Raw genomic sequence first — 12,774 nt, 5'->3', positions numbered from 1 at the left:
CACATTGGGATGGGTCTTCCCACATCAATTAACTCGATCAAAACAATCTCCCTCCACAAAGACATGCCCACAGGCCCACTTGATCTAGGCAATCCTTCACAGAAATTCTCTTCCCAAATGACTCCAGGTTGTGTCAAGTTGACCGTTAAAAGTGACCATCCTGTTTTTATGTGAGCATGTTGGGGGTGGAATGATCACTTCTTTATCCCTTTGTCAAACACAGACATGTGACTTCGTGAAGATTGTGTAGTAGATATCAGATATAACACATGAATGGGAGTTGCTAACAGCATCATAAACAGAATCAAAGAATTACCCTCATACTACAAATGGCATCAGTTAGAATGCTTATATTTAGGACTGGGGAGACATTAATCTGGGAAAACATCTATAAAGGGTTAAGTAGTAAATATACTAAGACTTTTAGGTCCAGAAACTCTCTGCTGTGTATCCTATATTCTTTGAAACTAAAAATGCCCTTCTTAGGTAGTAGGAAAAAAAGAAGACAGTATCCCAAGTGAAACAGTAACTATAGGTACCACCTGTCTAATGGCACACACACACACACACACACACACACACACACACACACACACACACACGGGGATCAAGTTACTTTCACATAGTGGAAGTGGGTTAACAAGAAATTTCAATGTATTTATAGCCAAGAACAATTTGTCTTAGTTGGTTGAAGCCACCATAAGATAGGTAGCTTATAGTCATAGAGACATATCTGCCATAGTTCTAGAGGCTGGAAGGTCCAGGACCAAGTCTCAGACAGGTTCCATGATGATGATTGGCTACTTCCTGGTACCCAGAAATCATACATTGTTTACATGCCTAGGAAAGGGGACAAGGGAGCTCACTGACATGTCTTATACCTTACAGGACACTAATAACTTGTAGGAGGATTCCAACTCCCACAGGCCTCCCATTTGGGGTTAGGTTTCAACGTGTTCATTTGGAAGGAGAGGACAAAAACCATAGCAGCCTCCTAGAAGATAAAATTCACCATGTTTAATATCCAATAAAAAAAAACTACCAGTCATTCAAACTGCAGCAAAAATGAAAACCATAAAAATAACTGCTATTTAATCAAAACTGACCCTGAGCTGGAGAAATTGTTCCTGTGACTTGAACTCTTTTGATGTGAGCTGTGGCTCACAGCTCAGCCTTCATGTTCTCTTTCTCTTTTTAGCTCTTGAAGACTTTCTCTCTTCAATGTACAAGCAGTACTTTCCTGTAAAACTTACTGAAGATTTTCTTGGCACGTGAAGCAAGGCAGAGCCCTCAGGACACTTCTAGCCTCCATTTTATCTGAAAGTCTTTGTTCGTGTCTACGCTTTATAAGCATAACTCAGTATTTGAAAACCTTGATGAACAAAAATTTATCATGAACCTTCAGGAAACTGAAGCCTCTGTGTGTCCGGTACTGTCAAAGATACCCTGAAGAGGAAGCTGTGAGAGATGTGAGCTAAGGAAAACCACTAGATGGCGCAATGCCGTCAGGTAACCAGGTCAAGAGCAGGGAGGGAGTCTAGTGTGAGGAACAAGGCAGCTATATCTCATCATTCCCCTGCTTCTACTCGCCAATGATCTTGTGAAAAGCACTGAGTCTAAGACAACTTTGCTTTGCTTCACACGAAAGACGGTCTTTATAGCTTTTCAATTTTTTTTTCATGTTAACTCTGTGACAGAGTCTGAGTAGTTTCTTCTTCTTCTTCTTCTTCTTCTTCTTCTTCTTCTTCTTCTTCTTCTTCTTCTTCTTCTTTTCTTCTTCTCCTCCTCCTCCTTCTCCTCCTCCTCCTCCTTCTTCCTCCTCCTTCTTCTTCTTTTCCTTTTTTCTTTTTTTGGTTTTTTGAGACAGGGTTTCTCTGTGTAGTTTTGGTGCATGTCCTGGATCTCACTCTGTAGACCAGGCTGGCCTCAAACTCACAGAGATCAGCCTGGCTCTCTCAAGTGCGCCACCACTGCCCAGCTAGCCTTATTTTTTAATGTTTTCATTGTTTGAAAATTCTTATGACAAAGTCAAAAAAGTTTGAAACCATAGGATTAACCACAAAAAGAAATTGTATTTCTCTAAACTTATATAGGCCAATAATTTTCTTTTTACTACTGTATAAAAAACAAGCTTGCCTTAAAAAAAATTAAACTAGTGAAATATTTATATTCTGAAAAACTGTTGAAGTACCTGGAAAGATATCTAAATAAAGAGAAAAATATGTTGTGCTTATGTTTTGGAAAACAATATTATTAAGGTGGTCAAATACTGTATAAATTCAGCACAGTTCCTACAGAAATGCCTTACTTCCAGGGCTACTTTTTGATAAGCAAGTCTTCTTGGTAAAAATGTATGTTTGATTCTAAAATTCATATAGAAACACTTGGAGCCCAAACAATTCTGAAAATGAAGATCATACTTTGATTACTTTCAATTTCTCTTTTAAAACTTACTCTAAGGCAGTGGTTCTCAATGTGTGGGTCGGTCGCAACTCCTCTGTGGGTCAAATGAGACTTTCACAGAAGTCACCCAAGACCATCCTCCATATAAGATATTTACCTTATGATTCATAACAGTAACAACATTTACAGTTATGAAGTAGCAATAAAAGTAATTTTATGGTTGGGGGTCACCACAACATGAGGAACTGTATTAAAGGGTCACAGCATTGGGAAGGTTGAGAACCACTACTCTAAAGGTTAGTGAGCTCTCTCTGTAGGTAAAGGCACATACTACCAAACATGATGGTCTGAATTCAGTCCCCAGAACCCACAAGGTGGAATGAGAGAATAAAATTCTATAAATCATTTTATGACCTTCACATGTGAGCCTTTCTACACACACATTTAAATAAATAAATGAATAATTAAATAATTGTAAAAGAAATGTTGAAACTTACTATAAGACAATAATCATTGACATTGTTATTTTTCAATAGGTGAAATACATTTTGTGTTGTTATTGAGACTCATGTATGAAATTGTCATACACTTAATAAGTGTTATAAAATGTAGACATATGGGTAAAGGTGATAAAATTATAATTCCAGATGTTAATTCATATATGTATGTATGTTGAACATATTCATATATATTCAAATACTTTTCAATAGGAATCTTAAAAACAATAAACAGGAAAAGTATCTTCTTTTCAATAAATAGTTGCAATTGGAAGATATGGCCCATTCACATGCACAAAAATAAATTCAAAATAGATCATAGACATGAATGTTTTAGCTAAGCTTACAACCTCTAAAAGAAAATACAGAAGCAATTCCCTGTGACCTTGGATTAGCCAAAATTGATTACATTATACCCAAAGCACAAACACCAGGGGCAAAAGTAGATTAACAGGAATTTATCTACATTGAACTCTTTGTACTTCCCAGAATCTTCTATCAAGATTGTGAAGGGCAAATCTCAGAGTGGGAGCAACATTCCCTAAGCATATCTGATATGGAAATAAGGTCTAGAATAAATAAGGAACTCATAACTCAACAATAAAAAAAAATTCAACTAAAAATAGACTAAAGCACTTACTAGACATTTCTCCAGTGAGGACATGAAAATACCCTGTATTTGAAATGGTACTAAAATATAATTGGTCATTAAATAAATGCAAATCAGATTACAGTGAAATCCTTTCACTTACACTAGGGACAAGATGGATTAAAATAATAAGTATTAGTGAGGATGTAGTGATATTAGAAACCTTATGCCCTGCCGGTATAGATGTGGGATTCTGTGAATGCTTGAGAAATTGCCTTTGGAAAATGATAAGATTATCATCTGTCATGGTGGTTAACATATACTGGCATATATACAAGAAAAATTGTAATATATACTTCCATAGTATTTGTATACAAATATCCATAGTATTCATATTCTACTAGCCACACTATGGAAACAGAGAACTGCCTGCCTCAGATTCCCTAGTGTTGGAATCCAAACTGTGTGCCGGCCAAGAGTGCATATTCTTACACTAAGATATTATTTAGCATTTAAGAGAATGAGATTCTAAAATATTCTACAATTTGAATAAACCTTAAAAAAATCACACCAAATGAAAGAAATCATTAATAAGAAATCACAGTGTATAGTTCAATTTATTTGAAATGTCTAAAATAGTCAGCCAGATGTATAGAGATAGATAGTAGGCCAGTGGTAAGTTTATGAGATATTGATTGAGTGGTAGGGTAGGGTTAAGATAGTTGTAGTTAATGGTTATGGCTATCCATTTTAAAGTAAGAAATACTCCAACTTTGCTGTAGCAACGATAATACAACTAAAATAAAACACTGAATTACAACCTTTAAATGAGTTAATTATATGGTATACAAATTATCTCAATAAAGCTGTTAACACTCATTGAACATGACTTCAAACAACAGTGTGTTAAGGGTAAAAAGACCTCCAGTTTGCCTGGGGCACAGCCAGCCACAGAAACAATAGGAGGTGAGGCTTGGTGTCTTTCAAACCTGGGAAAGTAGAGTTTGGATCCATTTCCCGGGCTCCTGTGTTCAGGCTTTACAATGGGATACTTTGATCTGAAAATCAATTTCAGAAGCAAGCCCAGACTCCTGCTGGCCAGAAAAGGGACTCTGAGGTAAGTTTCTCAGTGTATCTTACTTAAAAAATGGAGGTGACTGTTTCTCCTTCCTGTGCTATTTTTTAAAAATAAATGATTATGTATCCAACATTCAGTGATAAAGCAGGTGACTAGAGAATAGCAGTACTACTGCTCTTACGAAAATCAGGTGGGTTGCTTTACACTAGGTAGGATTGGACTCTCAAAAGATCGATTTTGAATTTGGCAAGTATGGGCTTGCTGTGGTGGTTGATGGTCATCACAGCAAAAGAAAATGATAAGCAGAAGCGTTTTCAGGAAAATAGAAGGCATCTTCAGAGAATTCCAGCTACATCTGAGCTGAGCACACTGTGAGTCCAGAGAAGTCCAGAGAAATGACACAGGATTAGGACCCAGAATGGCAAGCAGAAAAGCAGATTTAATTAGGTGGGATAGGGTAGCACTGAAGCTTTCAGGCTGGGATAGAATGTTGATGTTTTTGTTTTAAGAAAAGCATAGCACAGATATTCAATAAATATTCGTTGAAGAAACTGCAGCAAAGCAAAATATGCTTTGACGAACTAGGATCAGAAAATGGGAAAACCACTCAAGAGGTTGTGGTGCCCTGGGTTACAATCCAGACCTGGATTCCTCACAGAAAGGAGCCCAGTTCCTCACAGGATTACCTACCTCTCCCTTTGTGGTAGCCTCTAGAGGACTTTGGCCCCAGCCCCCCAAACTTAGCAGGCTTCTGTCAAAATGAAGCTCAGAGGAGTTTGTAAGGATTGGTTATATATGGATACATATCAAAATTTTGATTTATGGAGACACGTGGGAATTTTGCCAGAGAAGAAATGGGAGGACCAGTGGGACCAGCTAAGGAGCATACACCTTTGAGAGAATGTAAAGATGCTTAACTGCATCCTACCTGCATCATACCTAAAGTCATGCCTGACCCTCATAATAGACAAAATGCATTTCCTTATCATTCAATCCATTAGAATCAAGACTTCCTAATGAGTAAAATAGAATCCTGGCTGACAGATGAAGGGAATGCATCTTCTTTCTAAAGAATGGATAACAAAGCCCTGAGTCAGGGTTGCTGTCATCGGGAATAGAAAATTGTGAAGAAAATTAAGAGTTAATTTAGGCAGGCTGTGGTTCACAGATTTGGCAAATAAAAGATAAAATAGTTTGTTTACTATAAGCATGTCCCCTGGGAAGCTTGAGAGGTACAAAAATATTTGTTGTTCTCTGGAATCAGTCTTAACTCATCAGTCTTGCCCAGTTACTTCAGGTTAGGACTCTCAGGACTTAACCCTTGATTTGACCGAGAAAACAAAAGCAACAAAGCATCAGTGAAGCTGGAACTTGAGTTACAGGAGTAAAGGGCTGCTGCCACATCAGACTAGGAAGGTACAGTGTTCTACGGAAGTGATAAGGTGCCATGAGAACTGACAGCATGTGACACAGGAACCAGATTGTCTGAGAACACTATTGTCAACCAAGGTGGTTCTTTCCCTCTCAGTGGTGGCTATCTACTGGCTTTTAGATAGTCAGTTGCCAAAAGAGGAAACCACTACCGGCTTCTGGGAATCAGAGCCCCAGATCAGGATGCTGCAGAACACCCTGCACTGCACAAGACAGTCTCAGAAAGAAGAAACATCCCATATAACATGCCAATTGTGGTGAGGTTAAAGACACCTATGGCCAAGGGTCAAGCATAAAAGGCTACTTTCTGTTTCACTGCAAATTTGCAACAATTGTGACAGTCTAATTTTGCTCTAGGTTTAGTGCTTAGTAAACACCCAACACATAGCAGTCTACTTGTCAAGAACATGAAGAGGAATGAGACTTCCAGAGTGGACTGACTATATGGATACTGAGGCACCAGGGAAGACATGCAAAGGTCTCGAAGTAAAAGCTCCTAGTGAGTGCAAAGAGGAAACAGGAATCATGTCTTATTTTGAGAAATTGTGTGATATGATCACTGTGAGGAACAAAGTTGAGCCTCAAGATGGTCTAGTGTAGAGAATGAGCAGATCCTTCTTTCTCCTAGCAAAGCCTCATGAGAATAGAAGAAAAGGCAACTAAGATATCCACCTCCACCCAAGGAAGAGAGAACTATCAAGTGTGTTTTCTAGGCTCATCACAGGAACTGTGGCTGGTGACTACCCCAAGCATGATCCAAGAGCTAAAAAAAATGATATGGCATATGACTTACGTCTTTTGAGCTCCCAACACCCCTCTTCTTAGAAAGGTTTCCTTTGTCTTCATCATGTTACTTCTCTGCACCCACTTTATCCGAGTACATTTTGAAATGTGTTCCACATTTCAAAGACAATTGCTAGAGCAAAGAGAATTAAAATGGTACAGTCATATATTAAGATAATAGAATATTATTCATCTCCAAAAAGAAACTAGCAATCAAGCCTTTAAAGGATATGGAGGAAAATTAAAAATGTAGGATTAAGTGCAAGAATCCAATGGTAAAGTTACACACACAATCAGCTTCCAAATATATAATATCCTAGAAAATGGCAAAACTACAGTGATGATAAAAGGCATCACTACATAACACTGGGTGAGAGGAGATACCAATGAACTGGAGGAACACAGGGAACATTTGAGGCAGTGAAAATTCACTATTAGATGTTACAATGGTAGTCCATGTCATATAAATATATTCATTTTGTGGCAGTTTGAGGCCAGCCTGATCTACAAAGCAATTTCAAGGACAGCCAAGCTTGGGCAGTGAAGGTAACAATCAAAACTAGAAATCCGGTGAAGATATAATTAAATAAGGGGTCCATGTTCCAGACCACTAAACTGAAGAACTTGCAGATTCAACCACATGGTGGATCTGGCTTTAGAGTTAAGGATAGAAGAAACAGGTTATAGAATTTGCCTCCAAGCCTAAAGAAAGCCATTGAGGCCAGGCATGCGTCAGGGATGTCTCTAAATGGAGACCTAGTAGAGACGTCAGTACGCAAAGCTGTGAAGCTGAAGTCTGGATTGCCTTGGAGAACCCAAGATATTAGAGACACCAGAGTCATGGGATATCTGCAGAATAGAGCTGCAAACAGGGAGTAGAACCAGCCCAACAAAAATAAGTATGTTGCAGTCAACAAAGCTGAACAGAGTTGGAGATCTGAAGAGCGTTTTGACATTAGACATGGAGATGAAAAGTTTAGAGTTTCCTAGCTGGTTTTCGGTCTTTGGTCCAATATTTCCTCACTATGCTCTTTTCCATACCTTTTGGAATGGCAATGTATATACTGTGTCATTATATGCTGAAAATATATGGTCTACTTTTTTATTTTTATTTTATAGGGGATTACAGTTAAGAGATTGTATGAATATCAGAAGAGACTTTGAACTTTCAACTTTTAGACATTGTTGAGGCTATGATAGACAATGGAGACTTTTTGAAGTTGGAGTAAATGCATTTTTGCATTATGATATTGTTACAAGCTTATGGGGGCCAAGGAGTAGAATGTGGTAGTCTGAATGTAATTGGCCCTCATAGTCTTATAGGGAGTGGCACTATTAGGAGGTGTGGCTTTGTTAAAGTGGGTATGGCCTTGCTGTTGGAAGTGTGTCACTGTGTGTGTGTGGTGGTGGGGGGACTTTGGGATTTTTCTATGCTCAGGATACCACCCAGTGTCTCAGTTGACTCCCTATTGCCTGCAAGATGTAGGATTCTCAGCTACTTCTCCAGTACCACATCAGCCTGTACACTACAATGCTTCCTGCCATGATAATGGATGAAACCTCTGAATGTAAGCCACCACCTCAATTAAATGTCTTCCTTTATAACAGTTGTTGTGGTCATGTTGTCTCTTCACAACAATAAAAACCATAAGACAATTATATATTCATTATTGTATACAATTATAAATTAATAAATCTTCATTATATATAATATATTCATTCTATGGATTATATATAAACATACTTGTCCAAACCCATAAAATGAACAACACTAAAAGTGAGTGAGTGCCAGGCTCTGGATGATGATGATGCTTCACAACATATTTATCAGATGTAACCAACACCCCAATGTGTACAGCATAGTAAGAATGGGGTGGCTAGGGTTGTGGGGGTGGAAGACAGACAATGCAGACATACTGTAGTTTCTGCCTAGTGTTATAACAACCTAAAAACTGTTTCACAAAGAATATCTACAAAAAAATCACAGAACAACTTTTAGTCTCCTTAAGTACTTTTTCATCTGTGCTGCAGTACTGTTGAGCTCAGTCTCGGGTTCTACATTTTCCTGCTTTTGCTGTGGAAGCCTCAGATATCCTTATATTCTAAGGGAAAGTTTCATCATGAGATGCATGTTCTCTAGAAACCTATTACTAAGAGCTCCAGTGTCTCAGAACATGGGCAAGATGTGGACTTGAAATCCTCCTGGTTAACTGGTGAATAACTCATGCAAGATACTTTTGTCCAACAAGCCTCATGGTTGAAACGGGGCTGTATTGAATGGTACACTTTTCTTTCTGTTCCTTATTTGGCTCTTCTGCTACAGAGCAAAGTCCACAATTACAGGACAGTGCCATCATCACCATTTCCATGGCTCTGGTCCTCAGCGGGCAGAAAATAAGTACATAGTAGGTGACGGGACTGATGAACAAGCAAAGCAATGGGCAGGCATGGTCTCCAGAGTGACTAGGAAGCCTAGAAGGGATACAACATGAAGAGTACCTGGTACAGGGCTTCTCTCCCCTGCCCTTGTCCTGTGAATTTGCTCTTTCACTTAAAATAGTCCTGGGCTGCCACTGGGAGACTCAGTCCTAACAATTAAGAACAACAATAGAAATTTCAACAAAGAGATTTCAGGAATAGACTGACCCTGAGAAATGAGAGGAAGCCAGCAGTACCTGCTTCCTTTTGCCTTGCACTATCTACAAAAGTAGGTCTTTGTCTCCGGTAATTGCACATTAGGGAAAAGCAGTATCAATTTAAATGTAACACTTTTCAACCTAGGGACAGGCTATTTCTATCTCAAGGCTAATATAATGATTCCCACAAAGCCCCAAACCTACTGATTCAATTACTCCAGGAAAATATTTGAAGTTGAGATAAGTTTTCTTTTAGAGCTCGTTATAATTTTCCTGAATCCTGAAGAATGCAGGAGAGAAACACAGAATGAGTAGCTGTAATGCAGGGACAGAACCCTGTTCTGCCTCTCTCAACTATGACAGGTCATGTCTTCCATTTGGACACCAAACCACAAATTTTCAAAATCTGAAAATTAGCTACATCAATGATCCTTCTGAGAACACGTTTAGAGAAAGCACTGTATAAATTTTCTGATTTGTATAAACAAAAGGCCCCCCAAAAATAAATAAAAGCAATATTCTCACATTAACTATTAGGCTATGACTATTCAGAGTCTGGCCCATGGTGGTTCATACAGATGATACGTGGAACCAAACCACTAGTTATTGGTGGCACCTCGTATAAATGGCCCATCTCAAGAGAGACAATTTATGCTGTATGATTCACTACTCATTCAGAAAAGGAGAGTCCCATCTCAGATACAATCCCACGATGAAAACATCAGGTAACTCCCCCATTAATAAAGTAACTTTCACCTCCCCTCAGCAGTGTGACCCTGCTTATGGAAACATGCTACAATGTTTTTAGGATGTTACAATAAATTCTTTCTAGCAATTTGTGTGTTTGGTAAATTCTTCTACTGTCTGTAGCCTGGGCCTTCTATATGTTCTTTTGTAAGCCAAGATTCAGTTTTATGCTTGAATAACAAAATAAGTAGACATCATCAGGAAATTCATGACCTAAGAGAAGTGGAATAACTGTAAAAGGCGTTTGTTTCTCATCATCTATGCCTTTCAGTCCCAAGGAAAATGAGTTAAGGTTTTGAGAGGGATGTACGTGTTAGTATAGGTGTGTGAGTGTGTGTGTGTGCACTCAGCTGAGTGAATTTTGTTATGTTAGTATAAAATAGACTTAATATCGAAGAAACACCTATTACATTATGTTTTTAACTTTTCCAGATTTCAATTTACAAGGCCTCATTAGCAATGGGAAAAAGGATCATTTCAAATGAGTTCTTTGGTATATGCAAGGCATTGTGCACAGGATTTTATGTAGAACTTTTTACTCCCCAGTGATCAGTAAGTGAATTGGTGGAGACCACTTCAATCATGTTTTACAATGTTTCTCTCCTGGGATTTTTCAGGGCAGTGAATGTCATTGCATATTAAATTCACAAGCTAATTCCCAAGTAATAAGATACTGTTTTTCACCATAAAGGAACAAATTAATGGACCAATAATGGGACAGCTTTGGTCTAAAGGCATTATCAGGGAACTGAAGAAATTGGTGGATTATTTTTTTATCTTCTTAGAAATTGCCATTTTATTTTAGTATGTTAAGTAGTTTACATTAGAGATATATAGTAGGTGATTAGTAAGTGCTTACTGAATTAATTTTGTCTCAGTTTTACTACTGAGGAAATTGTGGCTCAAGGATACAAGTGTCCTGAGATAACAGAAGCTATATGTAGTGGTGCTACTTCTGTGCCTGATGCTGAGCTCAGCTTCTTCTTTCCATCTCTTGGTTTCTACAGTCTCTATTGAACTTCCACTAAGACACAGAGGACATAGGGTAGAGTTTGCATCTTCTTCTTCTTGTTCTTGTTCTTGTTCTTGTTCTTCTTGTTCTTGTTCTTCTTGTTCTTGTTCTTCTTCTTGTTCTTCTTCTTGTTCTTCTTCTTGTTCTTCTTGTTCTTGTTCTTGTTCTTGTTCTTGTTCTTCTTCTTCTTCTTCTTCTTCTTCTTCTTCTTCTTCTTCTTCTTCTTCTTCTTGTTCTTCTTGTTCTTCTTGTTCTTGTTCTTGTTCTTCTTCTTCTTCTTCTTCTTCTTCTTCTTCTTCTTCTTCTTCTTCTTCTTCTTCTTCTTCTTCTTCTCCTCCTCCTCCTCCTCCTCCTCCTCCTCCTCCTCCTCCTCCTCTTCCTCCTCCTTCATTAGTTAAATCTATCTTCCGCCTGAGTCTATTACATCATAACAATGCTCAAATGGGCAAAGGCACCAGGAAAGTATAAGGGAAGAGGAATAAGAAAGACATATGGGTGGCATCATTTCATGGGCTGGTGTCCCAGATGTAATTAAAAGGAGAAAGTGAGGTGACTTGCACAGGTTAGAGGCACTTGTTGCCAAGCCTAATTACCTGAGTTCAGACCCCAGAACCCATATGGTAGAAGGAATGAAGGAGACAGAGATACCCCCACTCCCACTGCCAGGGGTCTCACCAAAACATCAAGCTAACAACCATATCATACATGCATAGGATCTAGTGCAGACCCATGCAGGCCCCTGATTGCTAACAATATCCTTATATACTCATAGATCAGAGCCTAGTCTAATCATCATCAAAGAGGCTACCCCAGACAGCTGATGAGAGCAGATGAAGAGACCCACAGCCAAACATTAGGCAAAGAGAGAGCTCACATTGAAGATCTCCATTGGGTACTTCCCCTTAGAGCTCAGGAAACCCTGCAGAAGAGGGAGAGGGGAAAATGTGGGAGCCAGGGTGGTCGAGGATACCATGGGAGCACAGCCCACAGAATTCAACTAGATAGGGATCATAGGAGCCCAAATGAGTAATTCTAAGTAAGAGTCTATTCAGTGATATAAAATTAGGGCTCAGTGGAGAAATGGCTGATCTCAAGCAGTGACAAAAAAGGGAAACATGATGTCAGAAACTTTCCTCCCAAAATCAGGACAGTGTCTTTCAAAAGAGCACTGAAACATGTGAAGGGGTATGTGTAAAAGACATGGAAGCCGCTTGAAAGGGGACTTCCTTTACAAAGTGGAGAAAACTGGATCATTAAAATAAATGATCACCTACTGAACAATGCCCCCTTTCAGACATCAACAGACATGTAAATGAGCTAAAAGTCTGGTGGGGAATGAAAGATTTTATGTAGTTTGAAATTGTTCCCTAGCAAACATTTAATAATTACAAGGGACAGTAACTCCTGAGAAAGAATCAGATGATGAGTATGGAAGGCCAAAAGGAAGCTGAGCATCACTTTGTAAAAGTCAAGAAGCAAAACGTGGCATGATTTCTGTTTATTCCCAACAAACGCATAGCACACTAACTCAATCTCTAGGAAACTCCCATGAGGTTTTGTTCAAAAGCTCTCATCGTTGAGTGTAGGAGTCTGTGGTT

Source organism: Onychomys torridus, chromosome 16 (genome assembly GCF_903995425.1).
Source record: "Onychomys torridus chromosome 16, mOncTor1.1, whole genome shotgun sequence".
NCBI classification, from domain to species: domain Eukaryota; kingdom Metazoa; phylum Chordata; class Mammalia; order Rodentia; family Cricetidae; genus Onychomys; species Onychomys torridus.
This window is presented reverse-complemented; position numbering follows the sequence as displayed.